Here is a 13784-nt window from a genome sequence, read left to right on the forward strand (position 1 = left end):
AGAAAGAAAAAAAGAAAAGGATCTAATCGAAAGTTCCTTTTTTGACCTATAAATTGCCATCTTTATATCCTCTTTCCTCTGTACATGTCTGTGTTTAAATTTTCTTGAGAGCATCAGTCATTTGGATTTAGGGCTCACCTTAATGAGCTAATTTTAACTTAATACCTTGTAAAGACTCCACCTCCAAACACAATCACATTCCAAAGTATTGAAGGTTAGTTCTTCAACATACTTTTCTGTGTGTGCAGGCTGAGGACTGAACCCAGGGATTTGTGCAGGCTAAGCATGCACTCCCCCTTTGCACTACACTCCTAAACCCTAACACACATTCTGAGGAGAGACAAATTTAGCCCATAACAAAGTCTATCAGCTTGAGCTTTTTCTTTGTCCCATATGGTTTTTTTCCTCTGTTGTTTCCTGACTTTGAGAAACTGAAATAAACAATTTGTTTACATATAATTTGTTAGTTAACATATTATAAAATTACATATTGAATATATAAAATATAGAGTATAATTAATATTACATTTGATTTCCTCTATTTGCTTTTCGGCTATACCACTTTTTATTATAGTTGCTCTAGAAATTATGATATACATCATTAATTTGCCAGTCTAATTGCAACTTGTTGGTGTTTCACAAATATAAAAATAACAATTTTATTTACTCCCCATTCTGTGCTAGTATTATATATTTTACTCCTCCATATATCATGAACTGTATCTTACAATAGTAGTGGTTTTGCTGTAAACAGTCACTTGTCTCCTGTGAGAAAAGAGTAGAAAATAAAACTATTCTTTTGGGGCTGGAATTGTGGCTTAGTGGTAGAGCTCTTGTCTAGCATATGAGAGGCACTGGGTTCAGTTCTCAGCACTGCATACAAATAAGTGAATAAAATAAAGGCCCATCAACATCTAAAAAATTTTTTTAAAAAAACTATAATTTTTATCCAGATAGTATCATTTCTGTGGCTCTTTATTACTTCCAATAGATCCACTTTTCAAATTTCTTTCCAGCCTAAATAACTTCCTTTGTATATCTCATAGGGTGAGTCTGCTGAAAACAAATTTTCTTTTTAAGTTTTCTGAAAATGTATTTCTCTTTATTTTGAAAAATATTTTCACTGGACATAGAATTGTAGATTGAAATTCTTTTTCTGTCAATACTTTGAAGGTGAGATTCCACTGTTCATGGCCCTTTCTTCTGCCAAGCCTTCTCCAATATCCTTTCAAGTCCTTCCAATGGATTTTCATTTCAGATATTGCCCTTTTCAATACTGGAATTTTTCAGTTACTGTTCACAGTTTCAATTTCTCTTCTGAGATTCCCTATTAAGACCACCCTATTTTCCTTTAAGCCCTTAAACATTTATAGTAGCTACTTTAAACAACCTTGTCCACTAATTTCAATATCTGGGACATCTCAGGATATATTTCCATAGATTGCTTTTTTTTTTCTTGATTAAGGGTCACATTTTCCTCTTTCCTTGAATAACTAGTAATTTTATTATTATAGTTAGAGTTGTCTAGATTTTTAATACTTTCTTTTAAAGAACATTGAGTTTTGCTCTGGTAGGCGATTCATGTCTAGTAATTCTTCTTGATTTTATTTTTAAGACTTTATCTTAAGCCTATTTAAAATAACTCTCACACTATGGAAGGGGTTAGTGACCTCTGTAAAGAGCCAATTAGTAAATGATTTTCAGTTTCTCAGGCCATATGGTCTGCCACTATAGTGTATAAGCAGTCAGACAAAATGTAAGCAAATACACAGGCTTGAATTTGGCCCATGATGAGCCATATTTGGGCCAGCTCTAGTTTGACTGCCCCTGCTCTAGTCATGGTTTGTTTGATTCATTCTTTCATTCATGCATTCATTCATTCATTCATTCATTCTCATACTACTGCAGTGCTGGAGATCAAACTCAAGGCCTTGCATTTGCTAAGCAATTGCTCTGAAACTGAGCTACACCCCCAGATCTTTTTAATTTTTATTTTAAGACAGGGTCTTGCTTAATCTGCCTGGTGTCCTCAAACTTGTGATCCTCTTCCTTAGCCTCTCAAGTAACTGGGATTGCAGGTGTGTGCCACAGGGTTGAGCTATGGTGCCTGCTCCTATGATATGGACTTTCTGGTGTCCCAGCTCAATGTCAGGATTTAAATGAGGCATTTCCACTCTGGCTAGGACAGAACATAAATTCTCCCAGCACTGTGTGACCTTTAGTGTCTCTATCCTACTCTCAAATCCACAGTAGCTGCAATTCCCTGCCAGTCTCCCAAAGCCTCTGCTTAGGACACATCTCTCCAGGCCTTTGATTTGCAATTCCCACCTACTTCAGTAGCCCTCAGTACTGAGCTCTGTCTTACCAACTCAACAGAACGGTTGTGTTCTTTGTGATCTCACCTCTGGACTATGGTCAGCAAACTGTCCCCAGGCAGAAGTTCAGGGCCACAATTAATGTGGGACTCCAGTTCTTTTCTTCTTTCAGTAATTAGTCCTGCCTGTTGTCGAAAATTAATAATTCCCCTGTATATTTCACCCGGTTTTATAGTGTTTACAATGCAAGGACTGTGACATGGTCAGGAGCAGATGTCCTAAAAGTCAACAATTAAAAAAACTTGTTTTTCAGCTGGGTGTGGTGGCACACACCTGTAATCCCAGCAACTGAGGAGGCTGAGATAGGACTGCAAGTTCAAGTTATCAGCAACTTAGGGAGTAAAACCCTAAATAAATAAATACATAAAAAGGGCTTCAGATGTGGTTCAGTAGTTAAGCCCCTGGGTTCAATCCCTGGTACCAAAAATGAAAAAAATAAAAGAAAAACAAAGATTTTTTCTTTTTATTCATTTTCTGCCCATCATAAAGGAAGCAATAAAACCCTAGCTGCAAATTAACATACACAGCAGTCTGCATCTTAGTTTCTAAATATCTTTTCCCACTTAAAGAAACTAGGGATCTTTGGAATGAAAGACTGATATGGGTCAAGAAAAATACAAGGTATATTATGCTGAGATAGAAAGCAACAAAGTGCTCAAAGATTAACAGGAACATGACAAAAAGACCTAAGGCCAGTTAAAGGAGCCCTTATTGGCCAGGTATAAGAAAATTTGACCATCAAAAAGAATAATGAGGGCTGGAGTTGCGACTCAGCAGTAGAGCATTCACCTAGCACGTGCAAGGCCCTGAGTTAGAAACTTAGCACCACACAAAAATAAATAAATAAAGGTATTGTGTTCAACTACAACTAAAAAATAAATATTAAAAAGAAAAAGAGGGGCTGGAGTTGTGGCTCAGCAGTAGAGCACTTGCTTAGCATGTGCAAGGCCCTGGGTTCGATCCTCAGCACCACATAAAAATAAACAAACAGAATAAAGGTATTGGGTCCAAGTACAACTAAAAAATAAATGTTTTTTAATAAAAAGAAGAACTGGGGTTGTGGCTCAGCGGTAGAGCACTCGCCTAGCATGTGCAAGGCCCTGGGTTGGATCCTTAGCACCACATAAAAATAAATAAACAAAATAAAGGTATGTGTCCAACTAAAAAATAAATATTAAAAAAAAGAAAAGAAAAAGAATGAGCTGGGTAACCACGTGTGTAATCCCAGCAATCTGAGAAGCTGAGGAAGAAGGATCTCAAGTTAGAGGCCAAACTCAACTATTTAGCAAGATGCAGACTCAAAACAGAATAAAAAGAGCTGGAGATGTAGCTCAGTGGCAGAGCACCCCTGGTTCAGTTCCCAGCAAAACACACACACACACACACACACACACACACACACACACAATGATTGCAATGACATAGCACACTGAACAAAAACAGAACAGATGACTCTTATAGTAATACTGAAAAAGAGGGCAAGGGAAAATTCTTTTTTTACTGAATAATAACATCTTATTATATTAAATACATAATAAATGTAGAATATGACTTATTTTCTCTCCCCACCCCTTTCTTTCTTTCTTTTGGTACTGAGGAATTAACCACTGAGCCACATCCACCGCCCTTTTTAAAATTCTTTTGAGACAGGTTCTCACTAAATTGCTGAGGGGAAAGAATGACAAAATTTTTTTTAAATATTTTTTAGTTGTCAATGGACCTTTCTTTTATTTATTTTTATGTGGTGCTGAGAATTGAACCCAGTGCCTCACATATGCTAGGCAAGTGATCTACCACTGAGCCATAATCCCAGCCCCAAGAATGACAAAATTTAAACAATACAACGAAGTAAATAATTTATGTAAATACTATCATTTGATGCTAAAATCAGTGGTTGAAGGGTTGGAGTTATAGCTCAGTGGTAGAAGACTTGCCTAGCATGCATGAAATCCCGGGTTCCATTCCTAACACTGGAAAAATAAATAAATAAATAGAAATAAAGTTGATGATTGATAGATTGTTGGGGAACAGGATATTCACATGGTCTCAAACTGCCATCCAACAAATTACTAAATATTACAAGGGAACAAGGGTCCCTTGAAAATGAAGAGTTCTCACAGACACAATCCTTTATGTTTTTAAACATAATGCCATCTTTTCTTAGCTTTTACCTTTATTTTATTTATTTGTGGTGCCGAGAATCAAACCCAGTCCCTCACATATGCTAGGCAAGTGCTCTACCACTGAGCTACAACCCCAATCCCCACAAACACACTTTTTTTTTTTAAGAGAGAGAGAGAATTTTTAATATTTATTATTTTTTAGTTTTCGGCAGACACAACATCTTTCTTTGTATGTGGTACTGAGGATTGAACCCCGGCCGCCGCACGCACGCCAGGCGAGCGCGCTACCGCTTGAGCCACATCCCCAGCCCCACAAACACAATCTTAACTCAGTAGTTAAAATTAATATCACTAACAATAGCATAAAGCAACATTCTCTGACTAAAATAATGCAACAAAAGGAAGAACCTGTTATATTATATTCCTATGTGGTATTGTAGGCAAAAAGGCTCAACCTTATTTACCCATTAGGAAACATTCAGACGAACACAAATTGAGGGATAATCTATAAAACAACTAGTTGGAGTCTTAAAAATGTCAACATCATGAAAAACAAAGACGCAGGGAGGCCAGGGGTTTTGTTGTTGTTTGTTTGTTTTGTGGTGCTAGTGATCAAACCCATGGACAGGACAATCAAAATAATCGGAGATCTCTGATTGGATTCTGAATCAAAGTTTTTTTAAAAAGTTGCAATGTAAAATTAAGGGACATTTAGAGAAACACAATTTTGTTCTGTAGTCTGGATAATAAAATTGTGTCACACATGTCATCACAGTGACTCGGAGAGGCTGGAGCTGAATGATTGAAAATTTGGGGACAGCCTCAGCATCTTACAGAGACCCTGTCTTAAAATAAAAAATAAGCAGGGCTGGGGATGTAGCTCAGTGGAACAGCACTTCCCTACTATGTGTGAGGCCCTGAGTTCTATCCCCAGCATTTAAAAAAAATTAAATAAATAAACAAACAAATAAATAGGACTGGTCATGTAGCTCAGTGGTAGAGCACCTCTAGGTTCCATTACCACTATTGCAAAAATTAAATTAATGAAATAACTTTAAAAATGCATCATTATGTCTTGGTGGCTATGGAAAATAGTTTGTCAGTTCCTCAGAAAATTTAACAGAATTACCATATAGTCTAGCCATTCCACTCTTAGGGAAGCACCCAGATGAACTGAAAGCAGGCACCCAAAAAGATGTAAATCTATGTTTAAAGCAGCATTATTCACAACAGCCAATGGTTAAAACAATCCATATGTCTATCAACATATGAATGCATTAAGTGTGTTATGTCCACAAAGAGAATATTACTCAGTCTTAAAAAGGAATGAAATTCTGATACATGGTACAACCTGGGTGCACCTTGAAAACACTATATACTAAGTGAAATAAGCCACACACAAAAAGCACAAGTAAGGTCTGCTTTCAATTACATTAAGTAGATGAAGAGGCAAATTCACAGACAGGACGTAGAATAAAGGCTGCTGGGAAAAAAACAGGCAGCTATTATTTAATTTGTAGTTTCTCTTTGTGATGATGAAAAAATTCTAGAAACAAATAGTAACATTGGTTGCATAATATTGTGAATGTACTTCATGCACAATTGGTAAAAAATATTGGCAAAACTGTAGATTTTGTATTATGTTTATTTTACCAGAATTCTCTTTATTTTAAAAGGATATTCTGGGTAGGTAGGACAATGTTCTTACTACTAGGAGATATGGGTCAAAATATTTAGGAAGGAAGTGTCTTAATGCTTGTAACTCACTTTCAGTGGGTCCAGAAAAAGAGAAAAGAAAGAAATGTGCAATAACAACAACATATAAGGTAGAAGTTTCACAGGACTAGTCTTTGAACTTCTCTGTAGATCAGAAATTCCTCAAAAAAAAAAAAAAAAGTGTCCCATAAATACTTTTTGAATGGAGAGATCAATGCTGGAGGGGACATTTCCAGCTATAGAGAGCAGCATAGGCAAAAGTGAAGAGGTGGGAAAAGTGTTTTCAAGGAGTGATAGGTGGTCTAGTTTGATCAAAGCAGGAGACAGATATGAACTGAGTCGTCCTGGGAGTTAAAGACAAGAAAGGCAGGGCAGGCTAGGCCCAGATTGGGAAAGGCCCTCATGGAAAGCAGCCTGTAGTACACCTGAAGGCATAGGAGCAATTGGTGAAGTCACGTAATACTGCCGAAAGATTAATGCAGCATGACGCTATTACAGCAGGGCAGCCCTAGAGCAGGGACTGGGGTAAGGTGAGGAGTGGGGACAAAGGCCCTGGAGAATCTGATGACTGATTAAGGTGGAAAGTGAGTCACCTGGAGGTTCACTTTGTAAGGGACAGAGGAACAGAAGAGTCAGCAGGAGGGCCTGTTAGGAGCTCCAGTGTGGAAGGAAAGAGAATGAGTTTGGTCGTCTCCTAGCCTTTTTGTCAAATGAATCCTTCATAGTCCCTCAGATTCCAAAAGCGCTCCAACCAGCAGCAGAATTCTCCTTCCAAGGACAGCTTCTCCTTCAGACCAGCCTCACAGGGCCCCACAAGCCACTCCCAGACCATGAAGCCCACAGATAATCAGCCTCCTGATGCCTTCAGTTCTGTGATTGGTGTCCTTTCAACCTAGTTCCTTCCTACTTCACCTTCACGTGATTCCTACTCTTCCTTCCTCACCCTCCTCTCTTACTGAGTCCTTTCTCCTTTGTAAGAGGAGAGGAATCAGAGAATCTGCCCAGGCACACAAGTCCTGTAGTGTGCAAGCCCACCTGGACACTCCTAGGAGGTGGAGGTGCAGAAGCCAGGCAAGGGCCTCTGCCCCTGTAGTCAGCAGAGGTAGCTGGCCCTGCCGAGAGGGAAGGAGGGAGGGAGAGAGGGAAGAAATGACTGAACATGGCTGAGGTGAAATGTGAGGCTGGAACAGGATGGTGGGGTGAGCCAGTGAGGACTGTGGGCAGACTGTGCTCATAACCTAAGAACTTGGATCTCATATAGAAAAGCCTTGCTCTGGGCCAGCTCCACCCACCACACAGTAGGCTCAGCAGTACTTGGGTGGAAGAATCTCTGCTTATCAGCTCAGGCATCCCACGAACCCCAAAATAAATCCATCTGTTGCAATCAAACTTCTTATTTGCCCACAAGGCACTCAGCCTCACTCCCAATGTCCCATTTTTGTGCTGAAGACAGCTTCAGGTCAGCAGCAACGTGCACCTTCTGAGGAGGCAGAGTTAGTTCAGCACTGGGATGATGAGATCATCAGACTGTGGACAGAGCTATAGGAGGCATCTAGCTGAGCCACCAATGAAGGGAAGGGTATAGAGAAGGTCTCCTGAGGACCAATGCTGGCAGGAGTCAGTCCATCCAACTGAGATATGCTGCCTGGGGAGATGGTCAGCTGCTGTCCCAGGGCAAAACTGCCTAGCAAGCCTCTGCAGGCCAAACAAAGATTAACCACATGGGATGTATATAACCAGATCCCTCTTCACTTCAGCCTCCTTCACCCAAACCTACCTCCACAGCTATCTCTGGCTTGAGTTAGGACAACAGACAGAACCTACTTTAGCCTCAGCTTGTACCTCCTTGTGCCCTTCCTGCCACCTCCCCACCTAAACCTCGTGACTCACTGAGATTTGCCAGGAGTGCCAGTGGTGTGGGGTGTGGCATTATAACCCGGGCCAATCTCAAACCAGGCAGGTTCTTGATAACTTCCCTCCCCATGCAGTAGGGGAAGAGCTTTCCTACTCTGGGTCCTTTAGGCCAGACTCAGAATCCCCTTCAAGCATCTCAACTATCCAGGGTGCCTATATGGGAAAAAACAAACCTTGCAAAGCCAAGAGAAGGAGCACCAGCTCACAGATGAGATCTACCACCATGAGAACAAGTGCCTTCTAGCAAGGGCTTAATAAGGCTCCTCCTTGCCAAGCATGGTGCAACAAACTGTAATCCTAGCAACATGGGATGCTGAGGCAGGAGGATTATAAGTTTGAGGCCAACCTCAGTAATTTAGTGAGGCCCTAAGAACTTAGTGAGACCCTGTCTTAAAATACAAAATAGAGGGCTGGGGATGTGGCTCAAGCGGTAGAGCGCTCGCCTGGCATGCGTGCGGCCAGGATTCGATCCTCAGCACCACATACCAACAAAGATGTTGTGTCCGCCGAGAACTAAAAAATAAAAATATTAAAAAATTCTCTCTCTCTCTCTCTCTCTCTCTCTCTAAAAAAAATATTTAAAAAAATACAAAATAGAAAGGGCTGGAGATGTAGCTCAATAGTAAAATGCCTCTGGGTTCAATCCCCAATACCAAAAAAAGAGAGAGAGAATGAGACCTCTTAATCTGTCTCATGACAAAGCGATGCTGAGCTGGGCTACAAAGCTGAGGAAAATAGACTTGATACTTTTGGTTGAAACAAGGAAGAAGGAAGGTGTTGGTCCAGTTTCAGGGAGACAAGGACCATGGCCTCCCCAGTGGGAAGAGGGCATCCCCTTAGCAATAACAGAGGCTATAAAGATCACTGGTCCCAATGCCATCATTTAGCACTTTGGCTTATAACCTAAGAACTCGGATCTCATATAGAAAAGTAAGTCATATAATCAAGTGGGTGGCACACATCTATAATCCTAGCTACTCAGGAGGCTGAGGCAAGAGAATGATAAGTTGAAGGCCAGTCTGGGCAAGTTAGTGAGGTTCTTTCTCAAAATAAAAAATAAAAAGGACTGGCTCAGTGGTGAAGCACCTCTAGGTTCAACCCCCAATACTACACCAAAAAGTAAAAGTCATATTACGAGACTGTCTGATGTTGCTGAGATCAAGTGAGATCCTATATAAGTGACAGTGCTTTGTAAATGTAAAGGACCATCATGTCCCTATAGCCAGCTGACAAAGCATCTGTGGTGGACACTGAGCTGTCATGACTTCCTCTCAAGCACCAGGCCTGGAGTTACTACGCTTTCCATGACTTTTATCTGCAAAGAAATCATAACATGCCCTGCAGGAACTCACCTACAGCCAGTGGAGTGGGAGCAAACTGCAGAGGCAGGATGAATAGCAGAGCAGGGCTCTGGGTATGAGCAAAGGCTGTCACAAGGAGGATACAAATTCACCTTGTCCCCTGTCTCCAGAAAAAGGAGCACTTTTTGGCCCCTTAGAGTCCTGCGCCATCCCATATCTAGACAAAAAAAAAAAAAAAAAAGAAAAAAGTGGTCAGTTGTGCTTTACCCCCTATCTGGTTGTACCTACTTACTCTCCCCTATCTGCTGAGCCACACAGGATTCCTGGGTAATTAAGGCCTTTAATGAGTTAAATAGGCCCTGTCCTTGAATCAATTCCCTGTCAATCTTCTCAACTTGTGCCCTCAAGAGACACCTCCATCCAAGTCCTGAGGTAGGCCTCGTCCCTGTGGGTCACTGGGTACCTGTCTCTGAGGGATTAACTGTGGTGGTAGCTTCTGGGAAGGACTGAAGACAAGGCCCCAGAAATCAGCCTGAAGATGGAGTTGCTAAAGCCAACTTTGTTCCTTTGTAGCACTTGCAGGCCTTGGTAATCTGCTGGCATGGTGGTCCTAGTTTCCCACTTGCAGGTGGGTCACCGATAGGAGAGAAAGTGAGCCATAGAAAAACAGAGCCAAAGATGGGCACAAGAGCCAAAGGAATATCTGAACTGGTCCTCAAGACCGCTGCATGATCCTAGGCTCTGCTTCCTCTCCTTCCAACTCCTCACCTCAGGTTCCAGGAAAAGAGGCTCACAGACCTTCCTGTCTCTTTGAAATCTTGTCCATTGGGCTCTCAATTGGCTGGTATTATACTAAACATGACAAAAATCAGGCCCTTGCTCTATAATCATTAGCCCATTTGCATTCTTCCCTTACTGGAGTGGCTGTAAGAGGAACGTAAGTCTAATTAGAGGCCCAGGGTAATATCAACACTCCAGTCTGGTCCTCTCTATAGGAAACTCACGGCCTCTATAAATTTATTGTTATGTGCTATGTGCCAACCACATGTCAAGCAGTGGTAAAACACTGACTAAAACCTAACCCCTACCTTCTAGTCAGAGCTACAGACATTTCTCCTCTGTGTCTCAAAGCTATGGGAAGGGTGTGCAGAATATCTCTTCCCTACTTCTTGGTTTATGCACACTTTCCACATGCTTTAGGAGGCTCACACGCAGCAGAAGTCTCTGGTCTCTAAGTCTCCATAGCATGGTTACCTGTATCCCACCTCCCTTATTTATTTATTTATTCATTCATTCATTCAATTTTGTATCAGGGATTGAACCCAGGGGTTTTTAACCATTGAGCCACATTCTCAGTCCTTTTTATGTTTTATTTTGCAACAAGTTCTTGGTAAATTGCTTAGGGCCTCGCTAAGTTGCTGAGGCTGGCTTTGAACTTGCAATCCTCCTGCTTCAGCCTCCCAAGTCTCTGAGATTACAGGCGTGCACCATTGCGCCCAGCTACCTGTACCTCTCTTATGATACATCACTTTCAACTTCAATTATGTGTGTCTGTACACATAACTGATTTCTCCCACAAGAACTTATGTTTCTTGAGGGCAAAGATTTTCTTATACATCATTGTATCCCTCAGAGTACCCCCTGAATAGTGCCAGGTACATAATAAGTGCTCAAAAAGTGCCCAGGAAATAGTTTGCTTCATAACATGTAAGTGCTCACATGCTCTACAAATCTTAAGGAAGGAAAGAATCTTCCCCACCATGTGTTGTTGGGCCTTGTGTCCTCCCTAGATACTGTGTGGTGTGGTAATGATAAAAACTAGACTACCAGTGAAGGAGCAGATACACTGGCCTTGAACATCCAAACGTGGGTAAGGAAGACTCTAGCTTCCCCCACCAGAATCAGCCCAGAAAACCATTCTGCCTAGAAGAATGGATTTGCCCAGAAATAAAGAAAACGACTTCAGAAATTAGGAAAAGAGTTAGTGGATGCTTTAAGAATATTAAAAATCCAAGACTTGGGATAATGCTTACTATCTGCAAATGCTGGGCATGTGCATTATCTAGTGTAATCCTTCAAAACCAGAGGTGCTACTGTCATGATCCCCAGTTACGCACGAACAAGTCCTCATGAGTCTCAAGAGGTGTAACAGCAACCAAGCACAAGTTTCTCTGACTCCGCGTCCCAAGGTGAGATTCTTTCTCAAACCAACCTAGTTCCCTTTCTTCTTGCACGTGGTGCTCAGTGAGGAGCAATGAACCCACCACGGGCTAAAGTATCGCCCACTAGAAGACACCCTGGGGTTCATCTGTTTCAAGCCCTTATTTTACCGAGAGGTGAACCTGGGCTCGGCAAGATAAAGGACTTTTCTTTCCTCTGGGCCACACAGCGCCAGGGTCTGCTCTGCGAGAGCATCGCAATGGATCTGAGGATTTCGGTCCAAGTCCTATTTTACCTGCCAGGAGGCGGGGAACGCGGGAGTGGCACTGAACCCAGAGGGGCTGGGAGTCCCGCGACCACCCACCACGGAGAAGGTTCCAGCCCCAGGCGCCTTGGACGCCTGCGGGACGCTACCTCCACGTGCGCACGCGGCGCGAGCCACCCCCGCCGGCCGCCCGCGCTTCAGGAGTACCTGCCGTCGGCGCGCAGGCCCTCGGAAGGAGGTGACCAGCCCCGGCGCTGGGGGAGTTGCGCTGCGCCGGCGCGAGCCAAGCCCGACGCGGACCGACCCAGGCCCCTGCACCTCAGAACGCCGAGCCCCAGGAGCCCGCGGACGCCGGGACGCCCGGACGAATACGGGAGGGATGGTTCCGGAAAGCAGGGCAGGACCGGCCTCGCTCCCTCAAGCGTCCCACTATGCCCACTCAATGGTCTGCAGACCGGTCCTAGCTCCAGTGCACCTTCGCAGGAGCAACACCCTACCCCAACTCAAGACTTGCGCGGCCCGGACTCCGGGGTCGAGGTTCCCATGGAAACTAGAAGACGCTCTTTGCGCCTGCGCGGGAGCGCTAGGCACCCTGGGAAATGTGGTTTCCACGGCCGCCCCGGGGTCGGAGGAATGGACGCAAGGTGGCGCCCGAGCGTTGCGGTTCTATTGAGCCTGGCTCCCAGGACTGACCCCGGCCGCGGCCGCCGCGGGACAGGCCCTGAAGGTAGTTTCTCGCGCAGTCGGGCTCTGAGGAGTCTAGGGTGCGGAGTAAAGGGGAGGACGCACGGTCTCCTGAACGCCTTTGATTTTGCAGTTTGAAGATGAGGCTCCCCTGGTGCTGGGTGGAGGAGCGGCCGCGTCGGACATCCGGCCCCAGCTCGGGGCCTGGCAGGGCTGGACTGACGGAGAAGGTTTTGAAGGTGGAGCTGGCCCAGGATGGACCGGCTGCCCAGGCACCCCAGCTCCTTGTTGCCGCGGGGCTCTTGGGGCTGGGCATCGGGTATTACCCCAGCACTGGCCGCCCTAGGGCGGTCCTTGGGCAGAACTGTGAGTCAGTGAGTTGACTGTCCAGACTCCACTCAGAGTTAGGTCCTGGGATGAGAATCTAGAAACCTGGATCTGATTCAGGCTCCCGTTTTGTGTTTAACTCCTCTAAGTCCGTTTTTTCCTCTGGGATTGTTGCGTGGTGATGACATGGCTGTGTAGGCTGCACGGCTCTCTAAGGACATAAACAGACTCTGCCATTCACTGTAAATTGGTGCAACTTGTTGGAAAGATATTAAATGATGACTCACAAAATTTAAAATGTGCATAACCTTTGCTTTAGCAATTCTAGAAATCCATACTACAGATTTAGTGGCTAAGTATGTGGAAAGATGTATATACAGGAGTGATTAATGAGACATTGCTTGAAATGGGATTAAAAAAGTGTTCATCCATAAATAACCGCCTAAATAAATGATGAATTCCATAAAATGGAATATTTGTGGTGATTTTTTAAATGAGGCAAATCTTTATGTGCCAGCGTGGAACTTGTAATACCAAAAAAAAAAAAATTCTAAGTACAAAATAGTATGTTAGTATGGTGTCGTGTTTTAAAAGAATATACATACTCATGTATTTGATGGCATAAGCATGGATTGCCTTCGGAGGGCCTCAGAAGGTGTATCAGCTGTTGCCTATAGAGATAGAAGTGAGGGAGCAGAGGACATGGTCAGAGCCTTTTCATTTTATATCCTTCTTAACTATTTTTTTTCTTTTTCTTAGCAATTTGTGTGAGCTTTATATATGCTTATTGTTTTTAATTATTTGTATTTTAGTGCAAATAGTTTCCCCTCCAGTCTGTTTCCCAAATGCCAAATTTTACTTAAGAGTTATGGATTTTAGTGTGTGTTGGGGGCGCTGTGCAGTTCATTGAACCCCACTT

The 13784-nt window shown here is 43.1% G+C and overlaps 1 long non-coding RNA gene across 1 annotated transcript; it reads left to right on the forward strand.

Moving 5' to 3' along the window:
* Positions 1-1603: 1603 nt before the first annotated feature.
* On the forward strand, positions 1604-13333 carry LOC144376964 (uncharacterized). Its single transcript, XR_013437396.1, has 2 exons — positions 1604-12581; positions 12672-13333. It is a non-coding gene; the product is annotated as an uncharacterized LOC144376964 (long non-coding RNA).
* Positions 13334-13784: the final 451 nt, after the last annotated feature.

Source organism: Ictidomys tridecemlineatus, chromosome 4 (assembly GCF_052094955.1).
Source record: "Ictidomys tridecemlineatus isolate mIctTri1 chromosome 4, mIctTri1.hap1, whole genome shotgun sequence".
NCBI classification, from domain to species: domain Eukaryota; kingdom Metazoa; phylum Chordata; class Mammalia; order Rodentia; family Sciuridae; genus Ictidomys; species Ictidomys tridecemlineatus.